A 12,220-nucleotide genomic window follows, 5' to 3' on the forward strand; every position below is an offset into this window, starting at 1 on the left:
GCTAGTTAACCTTAGCAATCTGACTGGCCCACATACACACTGCATTTAGTTCACACCCAGAGCAGTTAGCTAGCTAACTAACTAAACTCATTTGCGTTCAAAAGAAAAAAAAAATCACTGACTTTTAGCTTTCTTGAGCTCATTTGGACTTTTAGCCAATTAGCTAATGTTCCTGCTACATTGTACTTCCACAAGCTACTGCAGGATTCAGGCTAATGCAAAAATAGCATCTCTGTGCCCCTGCCTAAACAGGTTTGTGGTGACCAAAGCTTTATAGAAAACAGTATTTGCAATTTGCAACCCATTTACATCCATTTGTAAGCAACAACAGACTGTCCTAAACACTGAGGCCACGCACACTAACACATACACACTGTAACTTTAATCCACTGCCTGCTGTTTTGAGCCTGTCTAGACAGCAGTTGATGTCAATGTAGTGTCCAGTGTCTCATAAATTTAGTCCCATTTTTATCTAATCTGCTGACCCAGACAATTTAATTTTTATTTTTTTTGCAGATCACAGACGTTTAATGTTAAAAAGCTGCGTTAACTCCTGCAGGTCTGCATGGTGCTCGGGTCTGGATAGAGTGAGGATTGGTTGACAAGCTACTGACAGCGGCTTTGGCCTACTTCTACACCGGAGTCACATTACTGGCTGTGTCACCCTCACCACAGACACACACATGCACACATACATGCGCACACACACACACACACAGGACTGTAACTCACCACCTCAAACCTCATTTGTGCCCCCTTTGACTACATTACCCCCTACCCAACATCACATTACTAAACCAACCACATGGGGGAGGAAGTCTGGGGGGTTTGTTCGTATGTGTGTGTGTGTGTGTGTGTGTGTGTGTGTGTGTGCGTGTGTGTGTGTGTGTGTGTGTGAAAAAAACTAAGAGAGTGTGCAAGGAGGTGATACAGATCTACATTATGTATGTGACATACATATACATATTTGTGGGTAGGGCTTTTTTTTTTTTTCTTCCCAGCCATCAGTGCGACCAAACACTGTCTGTCGTACACCTCCCTCCAATCAAAATAGAAACACCACCCTAAACATGCCTCCAAGTTACTCACGGCAGGCTTGACAACAAGCCAAAATGATTATAACTGCCTGCTCAGACCTGTTTCGGATTGTACAAGACCAAAAGATGGTTAAGTTTTAACCCCGCCCGCACGTCTAATGGAATATTCCACTGTTGCGCTGACACACACGCAGACACACTCCTCACACAGACAAGCACATGCTTACTGCTGATAAAGGGCAAATGATATCAACTGCACCACACCAGCTGACCTGCATCTTTCGCTCACACACGCACGCGCACACACAAACACACGCACACATTTAGTTGTCAAAACCGTCAAAATGTGCAAAACAGCCATGTGTAAATACAGTAGATGCCAATTATCATGCAAACAATCTCAGCTTGCAGCAGTGCTGATGACATGCAGAAATAAATCTTTACATCATGATCGCAGTAACATTTTAATTAACTTTTCAGTGCAGCATTGCTCAAGCTTGGCATTGGCACTGCCTTAACCACAGGGGAACATCTTGTTCTCTACAATTTCCTGTTGTCAAGCTGGTGAAAACAAGACCCATGAATTAGACATAAAAAAGTCATTATGTAAGAAGTTTTTATGATAGGACAAGAGATGAAAGTCACATTTTTTCCCTTTGTTTTGATCCTCCCCTCGAATGTCGTCTCTCAGTCACAGCAGGAATGAGGATTGGCACATGGAACTAATTTAGCTTCGGGTCTGATACAAACCAAACTCTGTCTAACAATCTCACAAAAGCTGTGGCTTAACACTCCTGCAAACATCGCCAATAAGCTGCACACACGCGGCGTCTGGCAGCATGTCAGTAGATGTGTACCAAAAAGGCGTGTTTTTAGCAAACATTGCAAGGCGCTTTTTGTGTACATAACAACAACACAAATACAAGATTCTGCCCTAAAATGCAATCTGAATTCTGTAGTCATGACATAAGCAAAGATTCACTCATCACTATGATGAATAGTCTACTACCAACATTTTACCACCCACTGCTCTGCCAATTAGACACACTGTCCTTGTACTTTCAGTAAAGTCACGTGTAAATGAACATCTATAATATAGGTGTTGATAGATTAAGCTCTCATATTTTAAAAATATGGTGCGTTCAATGTCATAAACCCTTGAAAATGTACTGCGTGTCCAAATTTCAATCAAAAATAGTCCATTTGTTTGAGTTTAGGTGCATCACTCCAAAGAAGCAGTGTGTTTAAACAGGTTAATATGGCTGCTATTTTGTGGTGCTGTCCAAATTCTGAATTACTACAACCTACAGGATACAGCAGAATAAATTCTCAATCCCACAATGTAATGTAAAATGGATTGAAAAACCAGCAACAACAATCTATTAGCGTTCTACACACTATAAAATCCCCTGTATTTCTGGTGTACTCTAAATGATTTTTCATCCTATCAAACATGATGCATGAACTATCTTATTTGTACAACTCAGAATCTGCAACATCTTTCCTCCAATGTTTTTCATCTGCAGCATCAACAATGTGATGTTATGATTGAATCTGGCACCAGGCATGCTGTGGTGACTCATATTCGTGGCTGACTTCACCAAATACTTCACCAAGACGTGGAGAAAATAACTTTCTCTGAGGACATAATCATAAACATCCAAAAAAACACATGCGCTGACTGACACTAAGTACAAAAACAATCTGAACATCAAATTACAGTAACTGGGCCACATGAAGGCGCAGAGCCGTTCTAAGGCATTTGATGGGGCGTTTAAACCAAACCCAAGTGCTTTAAAGTACAATGAGTGCGCACATGTTTGTCATTAGGAGGTCACAACAAAAACCTGTCACTCTGGCTACACTTGATCCCACTGAGAGACAAAGAAGCAAAGCAAGCACACAAGACAAACAGAGACGGAGCATGACACAGGAACAAATGCTTCAATGTACCTCTTTGGACTAATGACACACAAACGCCGCTGCTCCAGTATGATGTGGATCAGGCACTTAGTGTGCAGTCTGAATAATCTATCCGCTTCTAAGAAAATAAATTAACTTTTATTTGTAAAAATGCTTAAAAAGGGTGCTACATTCTTCTCCTGCAGCAGGCAAATCAGCTCAAAAGTGAACTTGTGTGTGTGAGCGTGAGCGTGAGTGTGCGTCTATTACCTTGAGTGCAATATTACTGACAGTGTTAATGGCATTACTGGCGAACAGCCAGTTATCGTCTCTCCTCTTTCACGCCAGATACCTAACTACCTGTCCCTCTACACAGCCCCTTTCAGGCAAAACAGTCGGCAAATACTCCAATTTGACAAAAACACATCTAGAGCTAAGAAAAAAATGTTTTTAAATTTATTAGTGTAAATCATTTATAAGCATAAATGGCAAGGATTCCCTGGTTTCGGCCTTGCAACTGTGAATATTTGTTGTTTTCTTAGTTTTCTATGATATTAAACTGAAATTCTTTGTATTCTAGAATCGAGCAAATAACATTTCTGAAACACTTTCTACACAGCTCAAATAAATGAATTTAAACAAAAGTATTCGGCTTTGCAACAAAAGGCAAAGGCGAAGTGACGTACGAACCAATCAGAAGAGACCAGGAAGTAAAAGCTTTTGAAAAGCTGTGGCTTCACAGTATGGTTGGGCAATATGCTGATATACACTACACCTTCGGGCAATAATGCAAATACAAGGACTTTTTGTTTTGTATTTCTGTGAGCTTTTTGTATCAGTGTGATCAAGTAGGTACTGACTTTGCTGGATTAGAGAAACATTGCAATTGCATTACTATTATTATTAATATGCAATAGAGAGCTGCTCTCCTTTCATGCCAAATACACAATAACGGTTTAGTCAAGCAGCATTGCTGTGGTAAAATATTGCTTTGCAGATTAACTTCCTGTACTGGCTGCTCTCAGGTGGCAGATTCCTAATATCCTGCAAGTATTACAGCTTTATTTGTAACACCGACTGCCTGTCTAAAAGCACATACTGAGTGTGTGTGTGTGTGTGTGTGTGTGTGTGTGTGTGTGTGCGCGCGCTCCTGGCTACAGATCACCAGCTTATGAAGCTTTATTTTGGCATAATTTTGATCCTGACAAAATTCCAGCTGTGATATACTGACAAAAACCAAAGGGTCTCCATATCCTGCCTTTCAGACAATCACACCATCAACACAATACTACTCTTCAACATGCCAGGAGGGACATGCAATGCATTTTATACACCAACAGCTAAATAGTAGATAGGTAGGTGCATGGTGTGCTTTGCCCCACGGAGGCCTAAAGAGAAGCACCACACAAAGCAAACCTGACTCGCTGCCAGTCACCTCTGGCATCCAGTCAGCTCTCTGGCAATTTAATGGACATCAGTTTGTCCTGAAACATTTTCTGCTCAGGATGAGTCAGTGAAGATGGGAACGGTGATTTGGAGAAAACCCAAAAAGATGTCTTAGGACTGAAACTTCTGGATGGGATTTAAAACTGACATCTCCACTGCAGGATAAAACGACTCAGGAGACAACTTTGGAGGGAGAAACTTTAATGGCATGCCGCAGCTTGTCCGCAGAAAAATTGGCTTTGAGCGCTGATGTTTCACAACAGAAGACCACTCACTGATGGAACATTAAAACGAACCACAGGCAGCAGAGGGCAAACAGCTCAGAAATGCGGTGAGGCCAAATGTGTTGAAGCTTTTCACGCTATCAGAGTTCAGACTGCCCTGTAGGAAAAGTCTGACCTTTACTAGAACTTTTGGTGCGTTTTGGTAGTTTAAACGTGCACTGGGAGCTCTGTGGAAACATTATTCCAAATTATTCCCAGAGAAAGTGAATATGGTGACCTTGACCTCGCAAAAACACAATTAAACAATCATCAGCAGCATACTAAACCAGCAGGTGGCGATATAACCCCAAATCAAAAGTCATGCGGGCCAATCAAAAGCCTGAAAAAAAGCTATTACCAATAGGCCACCAGCAACTAGAGGAACAAAAGTGGCGACATTAGCAACATGGTTTGTGTCATTGGAATGTTGGATTATGTAGCCTCTGTTCTTCAATATAATTGCCTTGCGTACATAAAAGAGATTACAGCACACACTCACACCAACCCTGCCGTGTGGAAGAAAAGCCAAACCCCACAGAAAAAGCTACGTTTGGAAAAATATCGTGTAAATGTGGACTAGGCCGAAATCTCTGCTCAGGTGATAACGTGAACATCCGCCTGTCTTTTCTCAATGGCACAGCTTTCTTGTGACTTACAGTGATGAGCTCAAGCCAACTGGAACAAACTACATACTTCAAGAGGATTCTGGGAGCAATGTGTAAAAAAAAATGGAAACAAAAGAGTCTGAAAAACGAAAAATGGCAGACAAGACTGAGAGGAGGTGTGCTGACAGGAGCAAGCAGTGGAAAGTCTCTATTCTTAGAAGACGTTCTGTGTTATTGACAATGTCTCTGGCTGCAGAGAGCGTCTGAGTGTGTGCCCTCTAACTCTAGGCCAGGGCTTAATACAGTACAGCCATCTGATATTGTCTTTGATAACGGTCCACCACCAGAAAACCAGCCAGCCATGTGTGCAGTGACGCTGATCGTCTCCACACAAACAAACACAACTGCCTGCAGATGCAACACGAACACACACATCTATGAGACGGCCAGTCAAACTGTGACATCTACATTGTGTTTTTGCTCATCATCAATTGTAGTCCAGATCTCTGCTGTCTGTATAAAGCAAACCACCAGCCAGACTTGTGATCGTCACTCCATTCATATTTGTCTGTTGGGTCAATAAATGCAAAAATACATACACGTACTGTATATGTAAAAAGACCAGCAGCAGCAGCCTGTCAGCTGTTGAATACCGTGACTCCAGCAACACAAGAGCATTTATAGCTGCAACAAGTGTGTGCATGTAAGATCTGGTAGAGATAAGGGGAGCTATTGATGGCATTGATGTAAGTGAGACAACACACACACACACACGCACGCGCGCGCACACACACACATATATAAACACACAGTCTTGCTCTGTGATCAGGGGTGGGAAAACATATTCGCTCACTGTTTTCTTTCCCCTCTCTCTCTCTCTCTCTCTCAGGTTTGTGTACAAAAACTTCACACCAGTAGGAAGTGGGTTATCTGCACACAGGATCAGGGTCCAGGATACAGGGCCAGATTAGCGGTGTGTATTTGATGGACAAAGAAAAGCAGAGAGAGCGAGAGAGCGAGATGGACAGCGTAGGGCAGGCTGTACTACTTCAAACTCAACTGGATTTGGCAAAACTTTGGGGTTTGAACAGAAAACACTTTGATCACTTTGACTTCTGACAGGAAGGAGCACCGTTGGCCAACCAAACGAGAGAGCACATTTCTGGACTGCTTTGACCATAAATGATGAGAAATCACACAACTGTTGAGACAGAGCACAATGACTGATGCAGTGATAACTTTCCAAAGCTGTAAGATCAAGCAGGTACATAAAAATAAATAAATAAATAACAAATCCAATTTCCTTCATGTTTATTTGGGAGATTTTGGTTTGGCATTTCGGCCTCTATTGGAAACGTCTTAGTGAGGACTCAAAAAAGAGACATGGAGGTTGCATGACAAGCGTCTGGTTTTAAGAAACCTGCAAGTTGCATCTCCTCCCACAGATACTCACAAGCCTCTTCATGTGATGAGGAAACCATTAAACCAACAGATCTGGAGTCGCTTTGATTATACTAGCGTTAGCTCACAGCTTGGCATTCAACAGCAGCCTTTCAGTTTGGCTTTTGTGTGTCTGAGCCACAATTCAACCTCTAAAAACATCAGCTTCCACAGCAAAGGTCCCACACAAAATGTTTATATTGCATTAGCAAACCTCAACCTCGTCTTCATGTATCCGTCATAAATGTGGTGCGTGTTTGTGTGTGTTGTCTTGGCTGGATCTTGCAGGAGTAGTGTGTGCAATACATGTAGAGAGCATGGCAGCACAGATACAGGCTGACTGCTTATGATCAGGGGAGGATAAAAGGTGGCACTGTAAGATATCGCTTATATGTTGTTCATGCAAAAATAATCCAGTTCTGCATGCAAAGTATCAAAATATTTGTATGTGGGCGGCTTTCTTTGTGAACGTATGCTCAGTTTGCTTTACATGAGTGTGTGTTCACGTGACTATCTCGAGTGTGACCAGTTGTGTCTGGCGACATGTTGTGCGGCTGACTGTGCGGTAACGACCCGTTGCTTACTCAGCATCAGTTGATAGTCAGCAAACATTTCATCAAGAGGAAGTGGATTGCTTTCACTTCGGCTGAACCGGCCGGCCTCAAACCAACATGTCGAAAGCAAGAGGCTGACACAAAGAGGGTTTTTTAAGGAAGAAGTGTGCATGGCATGAATGTGCCTGTGCGGGCAAATCCTGTCAGGTCGATCCAAACCAAGACCACGATCGCGCCACATACTGCACATCTAGTCCATATTGTTCTGCTCATGCTGGTTGTGGTTTTCAGCTGAATAGAAACACATTACACTTTAAAGACAACAGAGGAAGAACATCTGTTGGCCATTTACATCTCTCTTTGGGGGCTTTGTAGTGTTTTTATGCAGCTGTACGACACAAAATAGCAAAACAGCAGACACAATGAGGACTTTAAAATGTTGAGAGTGAATAAAAGTAAAGTGGGTGCAACCTCCTTAGTGTTTATGTGTGTGCACTCACCAAAAGGCCTTGAAAGCTTCATAAATGTCGCTGGGACGTCGTCGTTTGGTCCAGGCTGCGATCTTAAGCCCTGCAGTCGTACCTGTGCGCACACAAAACAAGGAGTTAAGACCCGGCACGGTGCACGCAGGCACGCAAAACACACAGAGTGAGTCAGGTTGAACTGTACATTAAATCAATACAGCAGCCAACACAACAACAAATACACACATCCGCTCTTGCTCGCTCATGCGCACGGGCATTAAAATAGATCAGGCGCTGCCAATAAACCAGAACACACACAAGCCAGCAAATCTCTCCATGCAAACTCTCTCGTCTAACACCACTGCCTTTGCACCAACTTGACGGAGCTGCAGCAGTCCAACACAGACGTGTTTCTAAACAGCTGTGGGCAGAAATGTGCAGAATCCTTCAAACACATCCAACAGAAACAGAGATAAGGAGATCACAAATGAAGTATATTAAATAAAGATTTTTAAAAAAGGTGGAGGAGCTCTGTTGATTCAACAGACATTTAAATGACTGCAATTAACAATTGTTTACATCATCATTTTAATCAGCTGTTTTCTGGATTAATCAATAATTAATTGATTAATTGATTTATAAAACTGTTGCTGACCCATTTTCTTTCTATCTTTGGACTTATATTTACAGCCCTAGATATCATTTTTTTTACACATATATTGAAGTCAAACTGCAGGCTGTCTGCATCATACCCACAGCTGATGACTTTTAAACCCACCAGCAGAAGCAGGGTAATAAGAACGCAGACGAATAGTTTTTCCAAAGCAGGACACTCCTCGTATTTTCTTTATTTTTCGCAGGCAAGCCCAGAATCCAAACATACCAGCAGCTCTTCTGTTTTTCCCCACAGTCACAGGTGTTTCACTCACTCCAGTAAACTGCTACTTCCTGCTAAATTACAAAGTGATGAGGGAAATAAAGCTTATTCTAGTGGTAATACCCTCAAACTGAGCGTCTCCTGTTTTCAAACCTTCCTCACCTGCTTTGCGTGTGAACGCCACTCAGAGATGCTAATTATAAAGCACTTTATAATTAGAGCAGCCTAATTATGCAACATGACCTGTCCCAGGCTGTCTGCACCTCCAGCCTCTCCTCTCTTTTTGTTTTTGACACAGGCCTACAGAAACTACTGTAAATGCCTCCTCCTCCTCCTCCTCTTCCTCCTCCTCCTCCTCCTGCTCCTCTCTGCAGCAGCAACCTGAGATGCTGTGTATTTCGCTTGCCGGAGCCGACCAGCAGCGGGTAGAAAATGTTAAATACCCGTCCCCTCTCGTCGCCGGTGTGTTAACCGGACACCGAGCTCACCTCGCCGGGTTGTGTCAGCCGCCGGCTCCGTGTCTGTGTCCGCTGAGCGGTCGGAGAGTCGCTCGGCTCTGCAGCAGCTTTTGTTGCATAGGTTGTCTGCTACTCCTGCAACTGGAGCCAGGGCTTTAAATACGCCTTTAAAGGAATATCTGTCGGAAGAAGAGACGTAGCGCTGGCTTCCGCCGACGTCACGGCTCATTTGCATGAATGGGCGGGGCCTCTGCGTCCATGTACAAAGAAGCGGAGCGACTGAATTTTTAAAGGGGAATCCCGTAAAAAATCATCTGCGACAGAAAGTAAATCCTTCAGAGGTACTTTAATTGAGTACGTCCATTTTATTCGACTTTTTATTTCTCTACTTATATTTCCTTTATGAGCCAGTTATATTAGTTTCTTTTACAGCTAACAATTGTTTTCTCCCTTTATTTGAGTAAAACAAGCAGTTCAAAACCATTCTCCATACACAGAACATACGATGACTAACGAACAACTGCATAATCTAATCTAACAAAAGAAAACAGCATTAATCTAACTCTGTTTACCTACAGGAAGATAGAACTAGACAAGGACAACAAAGCTGAACAAAGATAAAATTAACATAAAATATAAAAATAAATATACAACTTTTATGTACAAACATAAACAATAGATGTGCAAATCTATATAAAAAGGCAATGGAAAATAAAAAATACAAAATAAGAAGTTGACTATATATGTATGTACATTTTATACAAAAGACTATAAAAAAGACATGGAAAGTAATTAGAAATATCGAAAAATTGCACAAGGATTGAAACAAACAATTGCGCATGGTTTCTATGGGTTAAATACAGTATTTATTTATTTCACAGTAGATCAATAAATGTATGTGTCACAGTGGAAATAAATATATATATGCATAGGTGTAGTATTTAAGGAAAAAGGAACGTAATATTGCACAGGTTAAAGCATGTGTGAGATAGAAAGATGTTTTACAGTAGTGCAAAGAAAAACTGTGTGTGTGAACACAGTGCTACATTAAACAGATGACTCAGTAATCGTGTCCTTACTGAGCAGTGACGACCCTGACCATGGCCCTGTAGTGAAGGAATTCACAGACTGGTGTTCCTCATCTTTTATGTGTATTAATGTGTCAAAGACTAAGGAAATGCTGATAGACTTCCGCAAACATCTGTCAGCCTCTCCTCCTCTTGTCATCGAGGATCAAACCATTGAGCTGGTCCATAATTACAAATACCTTGGTACTAACATTGATGACAAGCTGTCTTTTGATCTCCATGTTGATGCTGTTTGCAAGAAGGCACATCAACGCATGTACTTCCTGAGGAAATTGCGGAGTTTTAATGTTGACTGCACTTTTATGAGAATGTTTTATTCTTGTTTTATTGAGTCTGTTCTGACATTTTCTTTTATTTGCTGGCACGGCTTACTTTCCCTCAAGAACAAAAACAGACTGCAGGGAATAGTGAGAGTGTGCAGCAAAATTGCAGGCATTCACCTCAATGATCTCGCTGACATGTACAAGCTCAGGACCCTGAATAAGGCCCGCTCGATTCTCCCTTCACCCTTTCCGTTGGTGAGTTTGTGCTGCTCCCGTCAGGCCGCAGGTTCATCCTGCCAAGATGCAGGACCAACAGACTTAAATACTCTTTTGTCCCTGCTGCCATAGGTCTTCTGAACAAGTGACTGACTAATGTACTGTCCCATCTATTATTTTCTCTGTGCAATATGTTGTTGTTTTTTTGTGATTGTTGCCTGTTTTTGTTACTGCTGGCTGTAGAGCAATTTGCCCCACGGGGACAATAAAGACTCCTTGAACCTTGAACCTTGAACCTTGAGGTGAATAACCTGACCGGTGTTGGAATGAAGGACCTGAGGTAGCGTTCCTTCTTACAGGTTGGATGCAGCAGTCTGTTGCCGAAGGAGCTGCTGATGGCCACCACGCTGTCATGCAGGGGGTGGGAGGGGTTGTCAGTGATGGATGTCAGCTTGGCTAACATCCTCCTCTCGCCTACGTCCTCAATGGTGGTCCAGGACAGAACCAGCTCTCCTGTCCAGTCTGTTCAGTCTCTTTCTGTCCCTCTCAGAGCTTCCACAGCCCCACACCCCGTATTATACACACACACACACACTCCTTTTGTTTTGTCCTTTACTTTCTCATTGTTTGGGCATCTCACAGCCCCCGATGCTGTATGTGTAAAAAATTAATCACTCCATAACAGGAGGTGTGGTGCTGCATAAAAAAGTACAGCTGACAATCCCATACTACATTGTATTTAGCCATGTTTTACATGTCCCATGCTTATATCCATGGTCTTTATTCATTTCAGCCTTTGAGTTCACGAAGATGAAATCATAAAACCATATTTAGACTGAAAGCCTCTCAAAAATTGAGCTGCAGGCCATTTATATGTATTAATTAGAAGCTGTATTGGTTTGCTGCAACTTAATCAAGCACTAATGTATTTAGGAATATGCAACATGTCATGTCAGTTAATCAATGTAACCACGTCTCTGGAGCCACAGCAAAACTAGTAAATGTTTGTCATTTTTGCTAGTAAAAGGATTTAGATGATGAACCAGTTGTCAAGTTTTGCAGATAAGTTTTAAAAGACACCACAGTGGAAACAGGTGATGTACAACAAAACAGCTCAGTAATGCATTATGCTACAATACACAATCAGCTGTTATGTTCATTAGGGCCAGTTTCTTTGGTACTTACACAGAAGTGCACGCTGCAGTCTTTAATGTATTTTGTTTGTGTGAATTCTTTCTTTAAATGAAATGTAATTCATCCAAAAGACTGTTTCAAACTCCATTCAAAATGTGGATAAAACATACAAAAGTTGTACTGTGGTGTTCAAGGCCAACCCTCTGTGGGTGATGCCCCCTGTCTCCGGGCACAATAACCCATCTGATTTGCTCTCTCTGAGATTCACCGCAGCCAAGGCTGGCCAAGCTTCTTGGGTAATATATGACAGCTACAGCTTGCTTATGCAACACCGTTGACATCACAAAACAATAACAAGGAGCACACAAATGGGGCAAAACTGTTTTTGAAGGACAGCTCTGGTTCTGCCTGTGCATGACCATCCTACTGATTACATGGTTTGGCTTCTGAAGCCTCTTTGGAGGAGGAAGTGA

At 42.1% G+C, this 12,220-nt stretch overlaps 1 protein-coding gene across 1 annotated transcript in view; it reads right to left on the reverse strand.

The window, feature by feature from the left end:
• The window catches only part of LOC121619427 (solute carrier family 45 member 4), a 50,457-nt gene extending 41,272 nt beyond the window's left edge, over positions 1-9,185 (reverse strand). Inside the window, exons 1-2 of the mRNA XM_041955143.1 lie at positions 9,077-9,185; positions 7,748-7,829 (exon numbers count right to left, since the gene is read on the reverse strand). The gene's annotated coding sequence lies outside the window, so the exon portion shown is untranslated. The remainder of the gene's footprint in view (positions 1-7,747; positions 7,830-9,076) is intronic.
• Between the last annotated feature and the right edge of the window lie 3,035 nt (positions 9,186-12,220).

The sequence above is a fragment of the Chelmon rostratus genome, chromosome 16, assembly GCF_017976325.1.
Source record: "Chelmon rostratus isolate fCheRos1 chromosome 16, fCheRos1.pri, whole genome shotgun sequence".
Taxonomy (NCBI): Eukaryota; Metazoa; Chordata; class Actinopteri; order Chaetodontiformes; family Chaetodontidae; genus Chelmon; species Chelmon rostratus.